A 10,334-nucleotide genomic window follows, 5' to 3' on the forward strand; every position below is an offset into this window, starting at 1 on the left:
TTACCAATAATGAAAAAATAAAGGGAGCTAACAAATCATAAAGCAACACTCACCATGTACACGAAGAAGTAGTTAGCCAGGCTTGAGGATGGGACAACGCGAGGCACCCAGGCAAGGAGAGCGGTCGAGCGCGGGGTAGCAAAACAGGAGGGTGACACTTGGTAGCCAGGCGTGAGGGTGGGCCAACTCTAGATACCCCGGCAAGGAGAGTGGACGACCGCGGGGTAGCAAAACAGGAGGGTGACACTTGGTAGCCAGGCGTGAGGGTGGACCAACGTGAGATACCCAGGCAAGGAGAGTGGACGACCGCGGGGTAGCAAAACAGGAGGGTGACACTTGGTAGCCAGGCGTGAGGATGGGACAACTTGAGATACCCAGGCAAGGAGAGCGGTCGAGCGCGGGGTAGCAAAACAGGAGGGTGACACTTGGTAGCCAGGCGTGAGGGTGGACCAACTCTAGATACCCCGGCAAGGAGAGTGGACGACCGCGGGGTAGCAAAACAGAGAGGTGACACTTGGTAGCCAGGTGTGAGGGTGGACCAACGCAGAGGAGCGCGAGATACCAAAACAGGAGGTTGAGCACATGGACCCAGACGGAGAGGGTAAACGCCAGCCAGGGGAACGGAGGTACGGTAGCCAGAGATCCAGCCAGTCAGTCAGTCAGTAATGAAGGCTGGGAGCTGACACCAACCCGACACCATGCTGGAAAGAGGAGACGAGAGGCTGTTAATGAATGCAGTGTTGAGATTATACGGAGAAATGTTATATGTGTGTGTGTGGGTGAGATATATATATAGATAGATAGATAGATAGGTATATAGAAAGATAGATAGATAGATAGACAGAGAGAGAGAATATAGAGTTGTAGACGGGGGATAAAGAAATGAGAGAGAAATATCACTGAGTTGGATATAGTGTGTGTGTGTGTGTGTCAGAGGCACACAACCACACACACACACACACACACACACACACACACACTACTACTACTACTACTGCTACTACTACTACTACTACAATATTTTCAACACACACGCGAGCTAGTTCGTAAAAAAATATCTCCCCGACACGCGGCAGTAAACACAGCAGTGGCAGGTGTCAGGAAAGGAATGAAAAATATGTCTCTTTCCACGGGTGATAAAAATGTCGCAGAGAGAGAGATGAGATGACATAGGAGAACTTGTGGAGACAGGAGGGAGAGAGAGAGAGAGAGAGAGAGAGAGAGAGAGAGAGAGAGAGAGAGAGAGAGAGAGAGAGAGAGAGAGGAAAGGAGGGGAGGAGAGAGAGAAAAAGCTGATAAATGTGATAGACAGACAGACAGACATATAGATAGGTAGATAGATAGATAGATAGATAGATAGACAGAAAATCAGAGAAAAAATATGAAAAGAAAGATAAAAAAATGAACAATAAAGTAAAAATGAAATTAATAAAATGAAAATAAAAATAATATACAAAAAAATAATGTGAGAAGTTGAACCTAAACACACACACACACACACACACACACACACACACACACACACACACACACACACACACACACACACACACACACACACACACACACACACTCTCAGCCTCAATCAAAAATCTGCTGTCATCCCTAAAATTAAAATAGAAAAAAAATATATATATAGATCTACAGCAGTTCAGACATATATATTTTTTTTTTCAATCGCTCGCGGCTTTTCAATTAAGAGGTCTATTGATTAATGCTTCGGACTCATCATCATCGTCATCATCATCATTATCATCATCATCATTAGTAGTAACTTCAATCATATCGAAAAAGCGTTGATTCTAATATTCCTACAAAGAGACAGACAGACAGACATATAGACAGACAGACAGACAGAGACAGAAAAGAGAGAGAGAGATGAAAGACAGAGGGAGAGAGAGAGAGAACAAAGGGAGAGAAAAGAGGGAGATGGAATAGAGAAAGGGAGACAGAGAGAGAGAGAGAAAGAAAGAAAGAAAGAATATAAGGGAAAAAGAAAGAAAGAAAGAAAATTAAAGAAAAAATAAGTCGATCAAAGAAAGAAATGAAAAAATGAGAGAGAGAGAGAGAGAGAGAGAGAGAGAGAGAGAGAGAGAGAGAGAGAGAGAGAGAGAGAGAGAGAGAGAGAGAGATAATGACATACACAGTGAAAGAAGAATAAAAAGAAAATAATGAACGCAGAAAATATAGAAATAACGTAAAAGAAAAAAATACGAAACAAAGAGGAAATAAATGTCAGAATAAATGTTAGAAAGAGAAAAGGAAAAAAAGATTAAAAGAAAAATATGAAAAGAGGGAAAAAAAGGAAGGAAAAAAATTAAAAGGGTGAGGGGAATAATTATATAAACGTGTGTGTGTGTGTGTGTGTGTGTGTGTGTGTGTGTGTGTGTGTGTGTGTGTGTGTGTGCGCCTGAGGGGATAATAAAGAGCTAAAAAGAACGAGAAGTGGAAGGGGAGGGGACTCTCTCTCTCTGATGGTTATAATTACGAGAAAAATAATTAGATCTTGAGCGAAGGTTACGCATGCCCCGAGGAGAGAGAGAGAGAGAGAGAGAGAGAGAGAGAGAGAGAGAGAGAGAGAGAGAGAGAGAGAGAGAGAGAGAGAGAGAGAAAGGAAAAGAATGAAGAAAAAAAGAACAAGGAGAAAAAGAAATGAAAATAATAACAAGAAGTAGAACAAGAAGAAAAGGAAGAAAAAAAGAGCAAGAAGAACAAGGAGAATTAAAAAAGGAGACCAAAAATGACATCGAGAAAAAATAACGGAACCCTCAATAAAGAAAAACATCAAAAAATAACAAAATAAACAAAACATAAATAAAACCTAGAAATAACATCAAAAATAACCTACAAATAACAACACACACACACACACACACACACACACACACACACACACACACACACACACACACACACACACACACACACACACACACACACATACATGCAAATCAACTCCCAGGGAAGGTTCGGCGACTCGGTTAGAATTGCGAGGGAAGAGGAGGAGGAGGAGGAGGAGGAGGAGGAGGAGGAGGAGGAGGAAGGAAGGGTGGAAAGATGTTCGTAAAAGGAAAAGAAGGAAGAGGAAGGAGAAAGGGAGAATATATTAAGGAGAAGAAAGGGAAGGAGTTAAGGAGGAGAGGAAGGAAAGAAGAGGAGGAAGGAAGAAGAAGGAGGAGGGAAGGAAGGAAAGAAGAAAGTGGATGGGAAGGAAGGAAGGAAGGAAGGAGAGAAGGCTTATTTTCCTCCTTTCCTTCCCTTTCCTTCCATTCTCTTTCCTTTCGTTCCTTTTCCTTCCCATCCCTTTCTTTTCCTTCCCTTCCTTTCCCCTTCCTACCCTCTCTTTCTCTTCCTTTCCTTCCCCTTTCCTTTTCCTTCCATTCTCTTTCCTTTCGTCCCTTTTCCTTCCCTTCCCTTTCTTTTCCTTCCCTTCCTTTCCTTTTTCTACCCTCCATTTCTTTTTCTTTTCTTTTCCATTCAACTACTTTCATTTCCTTTCCTTCCCTTCCCTTACCTTACCTTCCCTTCCCTTCCCTTCTCCAATTCCCTTTCCATTCCTTTTCTTACCTCTCCTCTCTCTCCCTTTCTCTATATCATCATTTCCCTTCCTTTCCTCCCTTCCCTTCCCCTTCCCTTCCCCTAACCTTCCCTCTCCCTCTCTCTCGTCCCTTCTACTAGTCAAATAATCTTCATAATCTCTCTATTTTGCCTCCCGGGAACGCTTGAGGCTTTGTAGGGGAGAGGAAAAATCTTGTACAAATATTTATTTTTTCATATGTTTTTTTCCTATAGGAGAAAGCACTTATGTTCTCTCTCTCTCTCTCTCTCTCTCTCTCTCTCTCTCTCTCTCTCTCTCTCTCTCTCTCCCTTTTTCTCTCTCCCACGAGTCAGTAAATACGGAAGTGAGGAGGGAAGGAAGGGAAGGAAGGGAGGAGGGAGAGAGGAAGGACGGAAGGAAGGGAGGACGGGAGGAGGGAGGGAGGAAGGAAGGAAGGAGAAGGAGGAGGGAGGAGGGAGAGAAGGGAGAGAGAGAGGAGGGAGAGGAAGGGGAGGGAGGAGAGAGAGGAGGAAGAAGGAAGGAAGGAGAAGGGAAGGAAGAGAGAGAGAGAAGAGAGAAGAGAGAGAGAGAGAGAGAGAGAGAGAGAGAGAGAGAGAGAGAGAGAGAGAGAGAGAGAGAGAGAGAGAGAGAGAGAGAGAGAGAGAGAGAGAGAGAGAGAGAAGAGAAGATTTAATAAAGAAGAGAGGAGAAAGAGACAAAAGAAAATAAGAATATAAAAGAGAAAAAAGAAAGATAGAGAGATAGAGAAACACACACACACACACACACACACACACAGTCACTTCACTTCAACTCAACGCAAAACACAAAATACATAGAAATTCAGTGTTACCAATAGGCAGGAAACACGAAAAAAAAAAAATGCTGTATGAGGTGTTTCGTGAGTGATAATTAATGGCTGTGGTGGTGGTGGTGGTGGTGGCGGTGGTGGTGCTGGTGAGTGATGGGACAGGCCTCCACCAAATAATGCATTAACGTGAAAACAAAAAATATATTATGTTTAGCGAACGTTCGTGCTTAAAGGCAGCGAAAAAATAAATATATAATACATTCGAAAATTATAATAGGACAGGAAATGGTACCGAAAGGGAAAATGTGGTACCGAAAGGGAAAATGTGGTACCGAAAGGGAAAATGTGGTACCGAAAGGGAAAATGTGATACCGAAAGGGAAAATGTGGTACCAAAAGGGACAAAATGGTACCGAAAGGGAAAATGTGGTACCGAAAGGAAAAATGTGGTACCGAAAAGGAAAAAGTGGTACCGAAAGGGAAAATGTGGTACCGAAAGGGAAAATGTGGTACCAAAAGGGAAAATGTGGTACCGGAAGGGAAAATGTGGTACCGAAGGAAAATTGGTACTGAAAGGAAAATGGTACCGAAAAGGAAAATGTGGTACCGAAAGGAAAATGTAAATTGAAGGGGAAAATGTGGTACCGAAAGGGAAAATGTGGTACCGAAAGGGAAAATGTGGTACCGAAAGGGAAAATGTGGTACCGAAAGGGAAAATGTGGTACCGAAAGGGAAAATGTGGTACCGAAAGGGAAAATGTGGTACCGAAAGGGAAAATGTGGTACCGAAAGGGAAATTGTGGTACCGAAAGGGAAAATGTGGTACCGAAAGGGAAAATGTGGTACCGAAAGGGAAAATGTGGTACCGAAAGGGAAAATGTGGTACCGAAAGGGAAAATGTGGTACCGAAAGGGAAAATGTGGTACCGGAAGGGGAAAAAATGGTACCGAAAGGGAAAATGTGGTACCGAAAGGGAAAATGTGGTACCGAAAGGGAAAATGTGGTACCGGAAGGGAAAATGTGGTACCGAAAGGGAAAATGTGGTACCGGAAAAGAAAATGTGGTACCGAAAGGGAAAGTGTGGTACCGGAAGGGAAAATGTGGTACTGGAAAGGAAAATGTGGTACCGAAAGGGAAAATGTGGTACCGAAAGGGAAAATGTGGTACCGAAAGGAAAAATGTGGTACCGGAAGGGAAAATGTGGTACTGGAAAGGAAAATGTGGTACCGAAAGGGAAAATGTGGTACCGGAAAAGAAAATGTGGTACCGAAAGGGAAAATGTGGTACCGAAAGGGAAAATGTGGTACCGAAAGGAAAAATGTGGTACCGGAAGGGAAAATGTAGTACCGAAAGGGAAAATGTGGTACCGAAAGGGAAAATGTGGTACCGGAAGGGAAAATGTAGTACCGAAAGGGAAAATGTGGTACCGGAAAAGAAAATGTGGGACCGAAAGGGAAAATGTGGTACCGAAAGGGAAAATGTGGTACCAAAAGGGAAAATGTGGTACCGGAACGGAAAATGTGGTACCGAAAGGGAAAATATGGTACCGAAAAGGAAAAATGTGGTACCGAAAGGGAAAATGTGGTACCGAAAGAGAAAAAATGGTACCGGAAGGGAAAATGTGGTACCGGAAGGGAAAATGTGGTACCAAAAGGGAAAATGTGGTACCGGAAGGGAAAATGTGGTACCGAAAGGGAAAATGTGGTACCGAAAGGGAAAATGTGGTACCGAAAGGGAAAAAAATGGTACTGAAAGGGGAAAAAATTGTACCAAAAGGGAAAAATTGGACCAGGATGAAATGATACAAGAAAAATAATAGAAAAAAATGGTTCGGGAAAATAATGAATTACCGAGAAAACAAAAAAAAATATATTATGTTTAGGGAACGCTCGTGGTTGAAGGGAACAAAGAAAAATAAAGGTTGAAAAAAATTAATATAGGAAATAAACAGTAAAAGAAAAGAAAATACTAATTCTCTCTCTCTCTCTCTCTCTCTCGTAAAAACATTAAAAGGCAAAACAAATATTTAAAACTCAACCATTACCTCCAATCTCCTCCTCCTCCTCCTCCTCCTCCTCTCTCTCTCTCTCTCTCTCTCTCTCGTAAAAACATTAAAAGGCAAAATAAATATATAAAACTCAACCATTACCTCCAATGTTCCCTCCTCCTCCTCCTCCTCCTCCTCCTCCTCCTCCTCTTGAGCACACGATAATCGGGGGTCCATAAATAGCGGGTCCAATATCATAAAAATAGCCTCAGGTGCTGGCAGACTGCACGCTTATTTTTCCCGCGATAAATAAAAGTGCAAGGCGGGAAAATAAAATAAAAATGTACAGACTCAAGGTTTGTTATTAAGTTTTCTAAGGGGGAAAGGAGGAGGGGGGTGGGGGAGGGGTGGAAGGGAGGGGCTGTTTGTGTATGTGTGTGTGTGTAGGGGGGGGGGAGTGTGTGTGTGTGTGTGTGTGTGTGTGTGTGTGTGTGTGTGTGTGTGTGTGTGTGTGTGTGTGTGTGTGCGTGCTTTGTGAAAACGGTTAATGCTCTCTTTCTTTCTTATTTACTTACTTAAAGAGAGAGAGAGAGAGAGAGAGAGAGAGAGAGAGAGAGAGAGAGAGAGAGAGAGAGAGAGAGGGAGAGAGAGAATGGCATAAGGGGAAACATGGGGGGGGGGGGCTTAAGGATATGTATAAAACGAAAGTACTGTATACATGGCAACTAAGTCTTGTGTTTACATTTATGAATAATAATAATAATAATAATAATAATAATAATAATAATGATAATAATAACAATAAGTAAATCCACAGTTTCACACAAGCTTTCATTGTTATATTTTCATAGACAGAATTCGCCCGCAGGTTTATAGAGGAAGACATCGATGGAGAATACTTGTTTGAAAATTAATATACGAAACAAGAAAAACGGACAATACAGAAGTTCACGAGAGCAGATACCAAGAGGCAATGAGGAACTTAGTACTTATCGATAGCTAGGTACGACATTTTTTTCCGAGGAGTGAGAATGAGTTTTTAAGGCAGACTAAACTAAATGAGGATAGGTTCGTTTTCTTTAACTTTTAGGGGACATGGATATTATAATTGACTGACTGACTGACTGACGACTACTACTACTACTACTATTACCACCCCCACCACCACCAGCACCACCACTACGAACACTTCAGCTTCAAGCACCAGCCCAACTAACCAATATAACACGCACTATATATGAGCAGACAGGCGGCGTGAGTTCTCTAACATAATATAGCGGCGTAATGAGATCCCCGCACACCTATGATGCGGGCTTATTGAATGCTTCGTTACCTGGTACTGAGTGGGTATAAGAGGAGAGGTGAGAGGGAGGGGGAGAGAGGGAGACAGCGGGGAAGAACAGAGAGAGAGGGAGCAGAGGTATAAAGGGAAGAGAGAAAGAGGGAACACAGAGAGAGAGAGAGAGAGAGAGAGAGAGAGAGAGAGAGAGAGAGAGAGAGAGAGAGAGAGAGAGACGGAGAAAGAAAGAAGAATGGGAAGAAATAAAGAAATAAAGATTAAATGAAAGAAAAAAGAAATTAAAAAGAGACATACTGCATAGAGAGAGATAGAGAGAAAGAAGAAAGAAAGAAATTAATGAAAAATGAGAGAGAGAGAGAGAGAGAGAGAGAGAGAGAGAGAGAGAGAGAGAGAGAGAGAGAGAGAGAGAGCACAGAGAAAGAGGAAAAGAGAGAGAGAGATCCATTTGAGCACAGATCGTGAGCCGCCTACCAACACACGCACACACACACACACACACACACACACACACACACACACACGCACGCAACCTTACAGAGAGAAAAGGAAGAATCCACAAGAAGGTTCTGAAAATGCTCAACCCTTTGCTCAATTCCCAGACACAGACGGAAGGGAGAACTTAAATATTTTAGTCTCCGCTTAATTTTTTAGGTTTTTATTACAGCAAAGGAAGAAACTCAACGGCAAAAATAAAAGAGGGGAGTAGAGAGTCCGCTAAGCACTCCCCCCATAAAAGACAGCATAGATGAGTGCCCAAAGGAGAGGTTAGTTTTAAATGGACTCTACTCTGTTCATATTTCCTCCTGCCTACGACTTGAACACTTTGACGAGGGGAGTATCGAGTCGCCTTTCCAAATGACTCTGGATTATGATTTCCAATTCTTTTACTACATACTATTTGAAGGAGTAGTAGTAGTAGTAGTAGTAGTAGTAGTAGTAGTAGTAGGAAGGGGGTTTTGTATTTCCTTCCTAGCCTATCCCCTTTGCCACACACACACACACACACACACACACACACACACACACACACACACACACATACCCTCCACCCAACACACACACACACACACACACGCACATACACACACACAGTAAAAAACAGACTACAATGATTTTTTTCTCTATATATTTTCCGCAACCTTCCCGCCGCAGTCAGACCGATTTCCACGCCACAGGGAACATTTCAGAGTGGAATTATTGCATATTTTCCGCGGCGATGCACCTCCACGTTGGGCTCTGTTTTCCTGTGTACCGTTGGGCGTGTGAGAAACAACAGTCGCTTCCTGAAACCCCTAAATATCACTCGGCACATAAAACTATCACATGGAAATACTGAGACAACAACCTCTATGAAAGCCTTACCAATTAACCACAACAACCTCTACGAAAGCCTTACCAATTAACCACAATAACCTCTACGAAAGCCTTACCAATTAACCACAATAACCTCTACGAAAGCCTTACCAATTAACCACAATAACCTCTACGAAAGCCTTACCAATTAACCACAACAACCTCTACGAAAGCCTTACCAATTAACCACAACAACCTCTACGAAAGCCTTACCAATTAACCACAATAACCTCTACGAAAGCCTTACCAATTAACCACAACAACCTCTACGAAAGCCTTACCAATTAACCACAACAACCTCTACGAAAGCCTTACCAATTAACCACAACAACCTCTACGAAAGCCTTACCAATTAACCACAACAACCTCTACGAAAGCCTTACCAATTAACCACAACAACCTCTACGAAAGCCTAACCAATTAACCACAACAACCTCTACGAAAGCCTTGTCACACTATCACTAGGCTCATGAAACTACCCATGGCAATACTAACATGACAACCTCTACGAAAGCCTTACCAATTAACCACAACAACCTCTACGAAAGCCTTGTCACACTATCACTGGACTCATGAAACTACCCATGGCAATACTAACATGACAACCTCTACGAAAGCCTTGTTAACTATCACTAGGCTCATGAAACTACCTAACCACGGACATACTAACACTACAATCTATACGAAAGACTTGTCAAAATATCATTATAGGCACATAAAACTATCACATGGAAATACTGAGACTACAACCTCTTGGAAAGCCTTACCAATTAACCACAACATCTACGAAAGCCTTACCAAATGGGTGTGTAAGCCCCGAATCATTGAAGAATATCGTCACCTTCGTAAACAAACCGCCCAAGTTATTATTTTCTACTTTACAGGAAATCAGAAAAAAAGAACTGTCATTATCTCATTTGGCTTAAGATTTAGGCAGAAATGGAAAGGTCAATTCTAGACCACTCAAACCCTGAATGACGAAGGCAGCTAAATGGAATGGAAAAACTTGGCCGGTTCTCCTCAAACAGTTTCTACACCAAGTGGTTTTGAACAGAGCTATACAAAAATATTCGTCACATGTTGAATAATGGATGTAGCCGAGACAAACACCTGGAAATCGCTGAAAAAATTACTTAAGCGATTCTTTTATGAGGGTGACGATAAGGAACTCTGTCTTAAAAGAAAATATGACCCACTTCCTGCCAGCTAAGAGAGTGACCATATAGATAAACAAAACTGAATGTTATCGATTTCCTTCCCCTAACATCCTCCTCATCCTCATCCTCCTCCTCCTCCTCCTTCTCTGATCAAACTCAATCTGCAGACCTCAAACGCAATACAATGTTC

At 42.3% G+C, this 10,334-nt stretch overlaps 1 long non-coding RNA gene across 1 annotated transcript in view; it reads right to left on the bottom strand.

Annotated features, from left to right (window-relative positions):
• Positions 1–225: 225 nt before the first annotated feature.
• The window catches only part of LOC127001410 (uncharacterized), a 34,419-nt gene continuing 24,310 nt past the window's right edge, over positions 226–10,334 (bottom strand). The window contains exon 3 of the long non-coding RNA XR_007755259.1: positions 226–701. This is a non-coding gene — a long non-coding RNA (uncharacterized LOC127001410). The remainder of the gene's footprint in view (positions 702–10,334) is intronic.

The sequence above is a fragment of the Eriocheir sinensis genome, chromosome 20 (genome assembly GCF_024679095.1).
Source record: "Eriocheir sinensis breed Jianghai 21 chromosome 20, ASM2467909v1, whole genome shotgun sequence".
Classification (NCBI taxonomy): Eukaryota; Metazoa; Arthropoda; class Malacostraca; order Decapoda; family Varunidae; genus Eriocheir; species Eriocheir sinensis.